This window comes from Bos javanicus, chromosome 2 (genome assembly GCF_032452875.1).
Source record: "Bos javanicus breed banteng chromosome 2, ARS-OSU_banteng_1.0, whole genome shotgun sequence".
In the NCBI taxonomy this organism is placed as follows: Eukaryota; Metazoa; Chordata; class Mammalia; order Artiodactyla; family Bovidae; genus Bos; species Bos javanicus.
The window spans coordinates 73,798,632-73,811,821 of NC_083869.1; the positions used below are offsets into that span (position 1 = coordinate 73,798,632).

Below are 13,190 nucleotides of genomic sequence, written 5' to 3' on the forward strand. Positions count from 1 at the left end.
TGAGGGCCAAAGAATTGATGATTTTGAACTGTGGTGTTGGAGAAGACTCTTGAGAGTCCCTTGGACTGCAAGGAGACCCGTCCAGTCCATCCTAAACAAAATGAGTCCTGAATATTCATTGAAAGGACTGATGCTGAAGCTGAAACTTCAATACTTTGGCCACCTGATGCGAAGAACTGACTCATTGGAAAAGACCCTGATGCTGGAAAGATTGAAGGAGGGAGGAGAAGGGGACGAGGATGAGATGGTTGGATGGCATCGCTGACGTGATGGACATGAGTTTGACTAGGCTCCGGGAGTTGGTGATGGACAGGAGGCCTGGTGTACTGCAGTCCATGGGGTTGCAAAGAGTCGGACGCGACTGAGCTACTGAACTGAATTGAAGTAGGTTTATTTATTATTTTGCTGATTGCTGGTCAGTTGTGCATCACCATTTAATACATCTCTTAATTTTTCTTGTCAACGTGAATTGCTACCTTTATCACCTACTAATTTCCCATCTGTCAGTTATACATTTAGATATAACTTTATTCTTTTTCTGTTTCATGTGATTTATTCTTGTCTATTCCTGCACAAGTACTAATTCAAAAAATTATAGTAGCTTTGGGATATATTTTAGTATCTGCTGGTATTCAACTTCATTTCTCCCCTCCTCACTGCCACACATGCTTTTCTTGGCAATACTGGCATGTTTCTTTGCAAGGCCTCACTGGGAGAAATGAGCAGCCAATGTGACCTCCATTGTGAAGGGGCCTGTCACTCATGGTTTCATCCTTTGTGTGACATTCAGTGACTGTTCTAGAACCTTCTCGTTTGTAGTGTGATCTGGTGCTCCCCACTTCTTGGCATCAGAATGCCACAAGGATGCCACTACCCTGGTGATCCATTGCTTAAGAATCCACCCCCCGTGCTGCTGGGAGTTGTTCGGAGGTTGGCGGCGCGGGGCTGAAGGTCCTCAGGCAGAGTGATCATGTCGCAAAACAAATTTACTATTTGGACAAATACGACGACGAGGAGTTCGAGTACCGGCATGTCATGTTGCCCAGAATTGAAAAAAAAAAAAAAAAAAGAATCCACCTCCCAATGCAGGGGACATGGGTTAGATCCCTGGTCCATGAGGATTCCACGTGCTGCAGGGCAACTAAGCCCGTGTGTCACAGCTATTGAGCCTGCACTCTAGAGCCCAAGCTCCATAACAAGAGAAGCCACGGCAACAAGAAGCCTGGGCACCACTCGCCACAGTTAGAGAAAGCCTGCACAGAGCGATGAAGACCCAGCACAGCCAAAAATAAGTAAGTAAATATATAGTAAAAAAGAGATGCCATTGGGTTCACAGTTCCTCCCCTGTGTTTAATATCAGTGGAACAGTCAGATTAAATTCTGTATCATCTGGAAAATGGGAAACACTGGCAAGTCTGAACTCTTACCTAAAGAAGCAAATATCATCAGTAGTAGCAAAACTCCCACCGTAGATCAAAAAGGAGAAAAATACCACCCAGATAGGCTGGACTGCAGACCGCTCTTCCCTCCTCTTGTGCCCAAGTCTGGTTTCTCTCAGCCTGGTCTAGAGCACCTGTTTTTAAGTCTTCTTCAACAGACAGAGCATGGACTTAAGAGTCAGGTCCAGGGGCAAACTTATCCACTTTCTCTGTAACTTTGGACCTCTTAACTTCTTAGAACTGCAGATCCTTCTCAGGACAGAGGAGATCCTGATGTTTACTTTGAAGAGTTGCTCTCAGCAAAAAAGATTCCGTATCTGGATTGCACCTGGCACAGTGGAGCTGCTAATCAGAAACCATGGTTATTCAGCACATCACATGTTTACTTTATAAAAAACGCCTGTCCTAATCATACCCAATTCTTCTGAATGTTGATGCAAATCAGACACCAGACTGGAGTTTTCAAGGCCACACCAGTCATTACTGGGTCTTTTGTAGGCAGTATTTAATAAAAAGGTGGGGGAGGGGATTCTAAAACGTGAAAGCAGGCCTTGAAGAATCATCTTCCAAATATCAGGTTTTACCCCTGGCTCCCATCTCCACACTCCCAGGGCTGTGCCAGGCAGGTGATAATGAAATAACACACAGGCAGCCTGCAGCATCTCTCTTTAGTGGGGGCTCAATTAGCATGCAGAATTGATGCAGCCTGTACCTCTGGAATGAACTTTTACCCACTTCCTCGTTTGGAAAGTTTAATTAGCCAAAACCAAGGCAGTGGTCTGGCATAGATGAAAATGCTTTCAGGATAAAAATTTCAGTTACCCTGAAAGTTTTTATGATAAGTCAGGAAATGAAGTGAACGAACAACAAAAAAAGTGAACAATAACAAAACAAAACCCAAAGTCCAAAGCCTACTCTCTTGACCACTCTCCTTCTAAAAAAAAGAAAAAGAAAAACAAAACAAAAAATATCAGGCCTGGGTCAAAAGGAACTTCTCCCAAGTGATAGAGCTTTTCAGGTGGTTTGTGAAGTGTGTTCTCTAAAAAGCCCTCAATACTTTCAAACATCAAACCTGACGGAGGTTTTAATTACTATGGCGTTTCATTAACAGAGAGGGTGACTAGGCAGTCAGGTCAAGGGTAGATAATGTAACTTTGACAGGAATATAGAAATGCAGGGTTGGCTTTAAGTCAGATGGTCACCCTTAGATTTGAGAGGCCAGTCATTACTGGCCTTCATTAGGTGGTAAATACCAAGTGATGGGGGTTCACGATGGGGATTCAGTGATATGGTTAGAGGGGTAGCAGGTGGTGTGGTCTGGGGAAACCCAGAGCAGACTTGGAGGGCAGTGCCATCAGGGGAGACTTCAGGTGGAGGTCAGGCCAGGCTCTCCTTACTTCCCCACCACTCAACTCAGTGATGAGGGGTGTAGATTCCAGGCCCACTGCAAGGAAGCAGCAGAATGGTGAGGGCATGTGCAGCCCAGTGCCCTCTCTGATCTTCTGGCATAAGAACCCTGGATGCAGGTCCAGGGCTTGGGAGCTGTGTATCATCCTCCTCCGTAGGGTCTACCTCCTGTTCCCTTGGGTCCTCTGTGTCTGCCTCACCTGGTCCCTGCTCACCTTTCCAGCTTTGTCTCCCTGTCTCATGTATTCATGTCCTATCCCCAGTGGTCCTCCTGGCTTACTCTTGCTTGTTCCTCAGAACTGAACTTAAGCAGCATTTTCTTCAGGAAACTTCCCTGTATTTCTACCTGGCTGTGCCTCTCCAGGCTGGGTGAGAGGACTGGAATGGCTGTGTGTCTTCCTCCACCATAGTTCTATCCCAGCACGTAACTAGGGGCTGGTTTGTCACATGTCTCCCTAGGTGTGAGCTCCTGATCTTGCATTGCTGTGATGCCACACCTGACATGGTGCTGAGCACTAGAAGGGGCTTCTTGTACAGTGGACTTCCCAGGAAGCAGACTCTGGATGGAATTTAGTGGTCAAAGAGGATTTTTAGGGAGGTGTCCTTGGGAAGTGCCTCTATGGATGGAAGGGGAAGGAAGCAGGAAGTGATCTGTTTTCACCAAAATTATAGAAACAGAAACCTGATTGAAATAAAAGGTGCTTTAAAATTAAACAGTTAATTAATTTTAAAAGTAATTTCATTGAAGTTTAATTAATATACAGAGTTGTGTTAGTTTCAGGTTTACAGCAAAGTGATCTAGATCTGATAGATAGAGTGCCTGATGAACTATGGAATGAGGTTTGTGACATTGTACAGGAGACAGGGATCAAGACCATCCCCATGGAAAAGAAATGCAAAAAAGCAAAATGGCTGTCTGGAGAGGCCTTACAAATAGCTGTGAAAAGAAGAGAAGCGAAAAGCAAAGGAGAAAAGGAAATATATAAACAACTGAATGCAGAGTTCCAAAGAATAGTAAGAAGAGATAAGAAAGCCTTCTTCAGCGATCAATGCAAAGAAATAGACGAAAACAACAGAATGGAAAAGACTAGAGATCTCTTCAAGAAAATCAGAGATACCAAAGGAACATTTCATTCAAAGATGGGCTCGATAAAGGACAGAAATGGTATGGACCTAACAGAAGCAGAAGATATTAAGAAGAGATGGCAAGAATACACAGAACTGTACAAAAAAGATCTTCACGACTCAGATAATCATGATGGTGTGATCACTGACCTAGAGCCAGACATCCAGGAATGTGAAGTCAAGTGGGCCTTAGAAAGCATCACTACGAACAAAGCTAGTGGAGGTGATGGAATTCCAGTTGAGCTATTCCAAATCCTAAAAGATGATGCTGTGAAAGTGCTGCACTTAATATGCCAGCAAATTTGGAAAACTCAGCAGTGGCCACAGGACTGGAAAAGGTCAGTTTTCATTCCAATCCCAAAGAAAGGCAATGCCAAAGAATGCTCAAACTACTGCACAATTTCACTCATCTCATATGCTAGTAAAGTAATGCTCAAAATTCTCCAAGCCAGGCTTCAGCAATATGTGAACCGTGAACTTCCTGATGTTCAAGCTGGTTTTAGAAAGGGAAGAGGAACCAGAGATCAAATTGCCAACACCTGCTTGATGATGGAAAAAGCAAGAGAGTTCCAGAAAAACATCTATTTCTGCTTTATTGACTATGCCAAAACCTTTGACTGTGTGGATCACAATAAACTGTGGAAAATTCTGAAAGAGATGAGAATACCAGACCCCCTGACCTGCCTCTTGAGAAATCTGCATGCAGGTCAGAAAGCAACAGTTAGAACTGGACATGGAACAACAGACTGGTTCCAAATAGGAAAAGGAGTACGTCAAGGCTGTATATTGTCACCCTGTTTATTTAACTTCTATGCAGAGTACACCATGAGAAACGCTGGACTGGAAGAAACACAAGCTGGAATCAAGATTGCCGGGAGAAATATCAATAACCTCAGATATGCAGATGACACCACCCTTATGGCAGAAAGTGAAGAGGAACTCAAAAGCCTCTTGATGAAAGTGAAAGAGGAGAGTGAAAAAGTTGGCTTAAAGCTCAACGTTCAGAAAACGAAGATCATGGCATCCGGTCCCATCACTCCATGGGAAATAGATGGGGAAACAGTGGAAACAGTGTCAGACTTTATTTTTCTGGGCTCCACTGCAGATGGTGACTGCAGCCATGAAATTAAAAGATGCTTACTCCTTGGAAGGAAAGTTATGACCAACCTAGACAGCATATTCAAAAGCAGAGACATTACTTTGCCAACAAAGGTCCATCTAGTCAAGGCTATGGTTTTTCCTGTGGTCATGTATGGATGTGAGAGTTGGACTGTGAAGAAGGCTGAGCGCCGAAGAATTGATGCTTTTGAACTATGGTGTTGGAAAAGACTCTTGGGAGTCCCTTGGACTGCTAGGAGATCCAACCAGTCCATTCTGAAGGAGATCAGCCCTCGGATTTCTTTGGAAGGAATGATGCTAAAGCTGAAGCTCCCGTACTTTGGTCACCTCATGCGAAGAGTTGACTCATTGGAAAATACTCTGATGCTGGGAGGGATTGGGGGCAGGAGGAGAAGGGGAGGACAGAGGATGAGATGGCTGGATGGCATCACTGACTCGGTGGATGTGAGTCTCAGTGAACTCCGGGAGTTGGTGATGGACAGGGAGGCCTGGCATGCTGCGATTCATGGGGTTGCAAAGAGTCGGACACGATTGAGCGACTGAACTGAACTGATCTGATCTAGTTATATAGATCTAGTTACATATAAATCTATTCTTTTACAGATTTTTTTTATTATTATTATAAGATATTGAATATAGTTCCCTGTACTATACAGTAGGACCTTGTCAGTTCTCTGTTTTATACGTAGAAGTGTGTATATGTCGATGCCAAGCTCACAGTCCATCCCTCCCCAGCCTTGGCAATCTTAAGTCTTTTCTCTATGTCTGTGAGTCTGTTTCTGTTTTATGGGTAAGTTCACTTGTGTCTATTTTAGATCTCACATGTAAGTGATATCATACAGTATTTGTCTTTGACTTACTTCACTTAATGTGATAATCTCTAGGTCCATTCATGTTGCTGCAAATGACATTAGTTTGTTCTTTTTAATGACTGTTGTGTTCCACTGTCTATATGTACCACACCTTCTTTACCATTCATCAGTCGATGGACACTTAGGTTGCTTCCATGTCTTGGCTATTGTAAACAGTGCTGCTATAAACATTGGGGTACATATATCTTTTCAAATTAGAGTTGAATAAAGGTGTTTATTTGGGATTTGTTAAGACTGTAGCCCGGAAGACACAGACTTAAGAAGCGCTTGTATTGTGTTTCAGCGGACTACAACAAGGGGAGGCTTATCAAGGCAAAACCTCCCGGCGACAGTAGTTACTTGAGTTGTTTATCAAGAATTATAGTCGGAGCTGACAAGAAGTAAGGGAGTTTGTTAAGTAAGGATTGGTCAGTGTCTGAAATGGTGGCATGGTTACCAGGGGAGATTTTGAGACCATAAGTTTGCAGCTGGTAATGCTGTTCTGAATATGGCTGATAGTGTCTTTGGGCCTGGTATAGTTCAAAGAGAATTCAAGTTATCAGTGGGTCAGAGACCTGTCTGAGATCACCTGAACTGCGATCCCTCCATTATAATTTTAATTTGTCGTCAGCTGGGAGGCAGGCCTGACAACAGCCCTGCCTAGCTGTGTGGGGAATGCTGGGGCTGAAATAAACCCTTAGAGATGTACCTCCTTGGCCTGACTTGACTGGGCCTTTGTACCCTCACCTCTGTCAGTCCTTGGATGAGGGCCACTCTGAGAAGTGGGTAACCTGAGATGAGGGGTCTGGGTGGTGAACCTGGAGGGGCAGAGAGCTGTTTGACCTGCTGACAGCACCCCAGCAGCTGGAGGTCCCCACTGGAGTGGGATCTGGTTGTCATGTCCCCTGGTTCACACAGAGCCTGAGAATAGCAGGATGAATGAATGCACAGACAAGTCTGGCAGGCCGGCTATTTGGGAATCCTCAGCTAGACCCTCTCCTCTGCAGACATTCTCTGTGGTCATTCATTTTCATCCCACAAATATCCAGGCACAAATTAAGGTCAGGCCCCACTTTGTGCACAGGGACCAGTGGGGAACGAGACAGACATAGTCTCTGCTGTTCAGGAGCCTGGGTTCTAGCAGAGAGACTGACAATAAACAAGTCAATGTATACTTATAGTAAGTCCCTTACATGCAAACCTTCAAGTTGTGAACTTTCAAAGATATGAATGTGTCCCTGTATGCCGGCTGTTATACTCTACTACTGTGCTTTTCAAAGTATGAAACTGTAAGATTAAAAATATTTTCTTTATTTTTTGTTTGTTTTTTTAATGTACTCTTTGTGTGAAAAGTATTATAAATCTCTTATGATACAGTACTATATAGCTGATTGTGTTACCTGGGTACCTTGGCTAAATTGTGGGAAGTGTGTTAGTCACTCAGTCATGCACAACTCTTTGCAGTCCCATAGTCTGCAGCCCACCAGGCTCCTCTGTCCATGGGATTTTTCCAGGCTAGAATACTGGAGTGGGTTGCCATTTCCTTCTCCAGGGGATCTTCCTGACGCAGGGATTGAACACAGGTCTCCTGCACTGTAGGCAGATTTTTTACTGACTGAGCTATGAGGGAAATTTGTTGGACTTATGAACAAATTGGACTTAAGAATGCACTGTTGGAATGGAGCTCATTCATATGTAGAGGACTTATTGTAATGCAATTTCCCTGCTTCACTGAAGTTCAACAGAAAATAAAGAGGTGATATGAGCATGTCAGGGAGTAGGACGAGAGAGTTGACTCTTCTAGATGGGTGTTTGAAAAGTCACCCATGAGGAAGTGACATTTGACTTGCCACTTGAGGGTGAGGAGGATTTGACCAGGAACATTTGCAACAGAGGCAGGAGCAAGTGCCAAGGCCCTGAGGAAGAAAGAAGGCTCATTAGTCTGGAGAGCAGAAGATGGGATCAGATAGGAAGGCAGACACCAGTCTTTGTTTCTATGGCAGGAATGATAAGTTTTTAGAGTGTGTAAAGCAGGAAGTGTGAATTTATCTGATTTATATTTTGCATAGGTCATTTTCCTGCTATTAGAGTATGAATCAGAAGCACGCAGATTGGTCAAGAGGGAACACTAGGCAAGAGGTGACTTGGGTCCCTGCAAGGGATAGAGAGAGTGGACAGAGAGGATGTGAGGAGGGCATCCGTTGGACTTGCCCATGGACTGAATGCATCCTGTGAAGGGCATGGGGAAGATGGGGAACATCTGGAACTGGGTATCAGCCCCTGGATGTTCAGGGGGCCACTTCCTGGAGTGATGTGGGTCTGTCTCTCCCTCCTTTTCCCCGTTGTTCATTTCCTGTCTTATATCTTATTTCCTTGCAGAGTTTTTTTACTGAGATGATAAACCAAGTCACTCATACTAATTGTTACCTAATGCAGTCCATATGCCTTACACACAGTGAGGCCAAACAACCCAAAATGTCAGAATTTGGAGCAGAGAAAGATTCATTGCAGGGCCATGGGAGGAAAACGGGTAGCTCATACCTCTAAAACCCCAAACTCCTTGAAGGGTTTCAGCAAAGCACCTTTAAAGGCAGGCTCAGGGAGAGGTGTGGCTAGTTATTGCAAACTTCGTGTGCAGGAATCCTTTGTTCTTAGAGCTGCTCGGGTAGGTCAGGTTACAATGCTGCTGTAAACCTCCAGCTATATAAACAGAAAAGTAAAGGTCAGAGACTTGAGATGGGCTATACTGTGTATTTCAGGCTATAGGCAAGATTCTTTCTTTTAATCTCTATTTTATTTTTGGCCATGCCACATGGCTTGGGAGATCTGAGTTCCCCAACCACGAATTGAACCTGGGCCCTTGGCAGTCAAAGTGCAGTGTCCTAAGCACTGGACCACCAGGGAATTGCCTGGGCAACATGCTTAACTTGAAGCAAAAGCAATGGAACACAAAGGTTAAAGTAAAAGAAATAGATCTAATATGGAGTCAGATTTGTTCTTCCCTATTACGTGTTTTGACTGACAAGTGATTTCTCCTGAAACTCCATCTACAGTGGTGGAATTTGTGCAAAGCAGTGGTTTACCAGTCCTTTTTTATTTTCTTTACAAGTTTGTGCTTTCACTATATTTTATCTTCTGTCTGCGTGGAAATAAAAGTAAAGCAGATAAACGCCTGAGAGATGGGAATCTAAAGTCAATTTCATGGAACGTTCTTAATAGCTGAGCTGTAAAAGGGAAGGTTGAGTTCTTTTTAGGTAAAGAATATTTAGCATTTCATAGCCTCTCCAGTGATGGGGATGCTGGTAGATGCTATTTCTGAGTTTCCCAGTCTCAGGGCCCATGTCAAAAAAGGGTTAGCTGACAGACTAGTCTGGGGGCAGTCAGGAGGTCTGGTCATCTGTGGAGTTGGTAGAGATCACTGCTGGGGACCAGTGGGTGTGTGGTTCCCCTGTCTGCCCTTCTGCCCCTCAATAGCACAATGAGTTTCCTATCAGGGTAGGTGATGTATAATGTTTCTCAGGGCCATGGATACTCCATGGGGCTAATCTCTAGAGCATCCAGAGTCTGGACTTGGGGGAGAGAACCAAGATATGGAGAAGTAAAGGGTATAACTACAGCAATGTTGTTGAGAAATCTCACCTGAGGAGTGATTCGAGGATGAGCACGGAAGACTCAAGTAGTTAGGATGTGGGTGGACCAAACGGACTGAGCCCCAGGCAGGCTGGGAGTGTCAGAGCTGAGAGTATGCTTGCAAAGTGTGTGACCCTTTGCAAGAAGTGAGGCCAGATGGGCTGCTCTAGCTGTGGAATATTTAGGAAGAGCTCTGTGGGATGGAGGTGGGCTTAAAGGTCTGAGATATCCCAACAGGATCTCCCAGTGATATGACTGAGCTTCAGAAAGAGAGGGTGGTGGCACATGATGGTGGGAGAGTCACCTTGCTTTCTGAGTCTGGGAGCCAGTGTGGAGCACCCCCACCCCCACCTGCTGCTGCAGAAGGCATTAGGTGTGGGTTCAACCTTCATTCTCAGGGCCTGAGACTGACCCAGCCTGTGGCTGGCATGAGCCTGTGGCTGAACAGTCCTACAGTGAAAAAGAACCTTCTTTAAGTGGTCACTATAAGGAGGCCATTATCGGCATGTATTAGGTAGTAGCGGCTACAGGATTAGAGCACAGCTGCCTTGCAAGAGCTGCTCAAACTTGGGCAAGACAAGGAATCTTGTGGAGCTTTTATTTCTTTGTCAGAAAAACAGGATAATGATTGCAACTTCCTTTCCGGTTGAGTTGATATTTGCTAAGCTCTTAGAACAACTTCTGACACATAGTAAACACTCAATAGATGTTATCTCTTATCATCATTGCCACTTATTGAGTGTGGACCGTGCCAAGAGCCATGCTAGGTGATCATACACATAGAATTATTTCAGCCTGACAATAATCCTGAATGTGATCATCCCATTTTATACAAGAGGAATCTGAATTGCAATTATGTAATGCTTATGATGGTGACCGCAGCGATGAAATGAAAAGACGCTTACTCCTTGGAAGAAAAGTTATGACCAATCTAGATAGCATATTGAAAAGCAGAGACATTACTTTGCCAACAAAGGTCCATTTAGTCAAGGCTATGGTTTTTCCAATGGTCATGTATGGATGCGAGAGTTGGACTGTGAAGAAAGCTGAGCGCCAAATAATTGATGCTTTTGAGCTGTGGTGTTGGAGAAGACTTCTGAGAGTCCCTTGGACTGCAAGGAGATCCAACCAGTCCATTCTGAAGGAGATCAGCCCTGGGTGTTCTTTGGATGGAAGGATGCTAAAGCTGAAACTCCAGTACTTTGGCTACCTCATGCGAAGAGTTGACTCCTTGGAAAAGACTCTGATGCTGGGAGGGATTGGGGGCAGGAGGAAAAGGGGATGACAGAGGATGAGATGGCTGGATGGCATCACTGACTCGATGGATGTGAGTTTGAGTGAACTCCGGGAGATGGTAATGGATAGGGAGGCCTGGCATGCTGCAATTCATGGGGTCTCGAAGAGTCGGACACGACTGAGCGACTGCACTGAACTGAACTGAATGTTTATGAGAGTTGGACTGTGAAGAAAGCTGAATGCCGAAGAATTGATGCTTTTGAACTGTGGTGTTGGAGAAGACTTCTGAGAGTCCCTTGGACTGCAAGGAGATCCAACCAGTCCATCCTAAAGGAGATCAGTCCTGGGTGTTCATTGGAAGAACTGATGCTGAAGCTGAAACTCCAATACTGTGGCCACCTCATGCAAAGAGTTGACTCATTGGAAAAGACCCTGATGCTGGGAGGGATTGGGGGCAGGAGGAGAAGGGGACGACAGAGGATGAGATGGCTGGATGGCATCACCGACTCAATGGACATGAGTTTGAGTGAACTCTGGGAGTTGGTGATGGACAGGGAGGCCTGGTGTGCTGTGATTCATGAGGTCGCAAATAGTCAGACACAATTGAGCGACTGAACTGAACTGAACCGAACCAAACTGAATGCTTTGGGATCAGAAGGCTGTAAATAACAGTTACCCGGTTATCTGGTAACTGAAAGGGTGTGTAGGAAATAGGGTTAGTGTCATTTGGAGTTAATAAGAATTATTATTTCAGGTTTTAATACTAGGCTCAGAAAATGTCTCTGATGCCTGTTACTGGAGCAGGTGCCAACCCCAGGGTGACCTGGTCTTAAGGTGGTGGGCAGGTGGGCCACCTGCTGCTGGCAGTGAGGGAATCTATGGGACTGCAGGGAACAGCATGGAATTGGAGCCAAAGACAGGTCTTGACCTCAGTGGGAGAAACGTGAGCTCAAGCCAACTCAGAAAATTAAGACTGCTGTTTTTCTGTCGAAGGATCTTTTAATTAAAAACACTACGGCAGCACTGAGAATTGGGGATGTGCTAAGTTTGTCCTGTAAAGGATAAACGGTGAAGCTCGGCTGGCTGCCAGGGTCCACCATGTGCTTCTTCCCAGGTCTGGGAGCCTTGGCAGGTACACATGCAGGCTCTGCAAGGCTTGGCTCCAGACTTTGGCTGTCTCCCTGCTAACCAGGCTGTGCAGCTGCCACACATGAGGTTTTAGTTAAAGAGTAACTGGCGAGAAAGAGGCGGACTCAGCTCATAAACTTTTATTTAAAGGAGATTGAAGACTGCTCAGATGACTTTTTGTAGCCCAGAAATCTGCATGTAGCATTGGAATGGTGCTTCCTGCAAACACAACCATTTACAGATTGCCCGCTACATCCTGCTTAATGCTAGGTGTTCTGTAGAAACCATCTCTGCTCCTTACCCTCGTGAGCAAGGTCAACTTCACTTGGGAGGACTTGAAGGCTCAGAGAGGCTCCGGAAGTTTGCCAAGACCCCACTGTAAGAAGCTGCCAGACTGGAATGTCATCACCAGGACTCAAATTTGTCTGGACTCCCATTGTTTTCAAAGTTTACTGATAGCACATCTCTCATTTTGATCAAACTTGGTTCAGATGAGACTGGAATGTCCCTTTTGTGAAATTTCCAATCATGAAGTGAGCTGGTCTGAACTGCAGCACAGAAGGATCCTTTTTAAAGAAATGACAGAGGAGATAGTGGGGGTCAGGGGAGAGATACATTAGGAGCTTGGGATTAACATACACACATTACTATACATGGGCTTCCCTGGTGGCTCAGAGGTAAAGAATCCACCTGCAATGCAGGAGATACAAGAGACGTGAGTTCCATTCCTGGGTCAGGAAGATCCCCTGGAGAAGGGAATGCTACCCACTCCAGTATTCTTGCCTGGAGAATCGCACAGACAGAGGAGCCTGACAGGCTATAGTCCATAGGGTCACACAGATTTGGACACTACTGAAGTGACTTAGCACACATACACTGCTGCTGCTGCTGCTAAGTCACTTCAGTCGTGTCTGACTCTGTGCGAGCCCATAGACGGAAGCCCACCAGGCTCCCCGTCCCTGGGATTCTCCAGGCAAGAACACTGGAGTGGGTTGCCATTTCCTTCTCCAATGCATGAAAATGAGAAGTAAAAGTGAAGTCGCTCAGTCGTGTCTGACTCCTAGCGACCCCATGGACTGCAGCCCACCAGGCTCCTCCGTCCATGGGATTTTCCAGGCAAGAGTACTGGAGTGGAGTGCCATTGCCTTCTCTGACGCATACACTACTCTACATAAAACAGATAATCAACAAGGACCTACTGTATAGCACAGGGAACTATACTCAATATCTAGTAATAAACTAAAATGAAAAAAAA

The 13,190-nt window shown here is 45.1% G+C and overlaps 1 long non-coding RNA gene across 7 annotated transcripts in view; it reads left to right on the forward strand.

Annotated features, from left to right (window-relative positions):
* Nucleotides 1-1,073: 1,073 nt before the first annotated feature.
* LOC133261690 (uncharacterized) overlaps nucleotides 1,074-13,190 on the forward strand; it is a 41,585-nt gene continuing 29,468 nt past the window's right edge. For all 7 annotated transcript variants that reach the window (XR_009741079.1, XR_009741083.1, XR_009741078.1 and 4 more), the window contains exon 1: nucleotides 1,074-1,292. This is a non-coding gene — a long non-coding RNA (uncharacterized LOC133261690). The remainder of the gene's footprint in view (nucleotides 1,293-13,190) is intronic.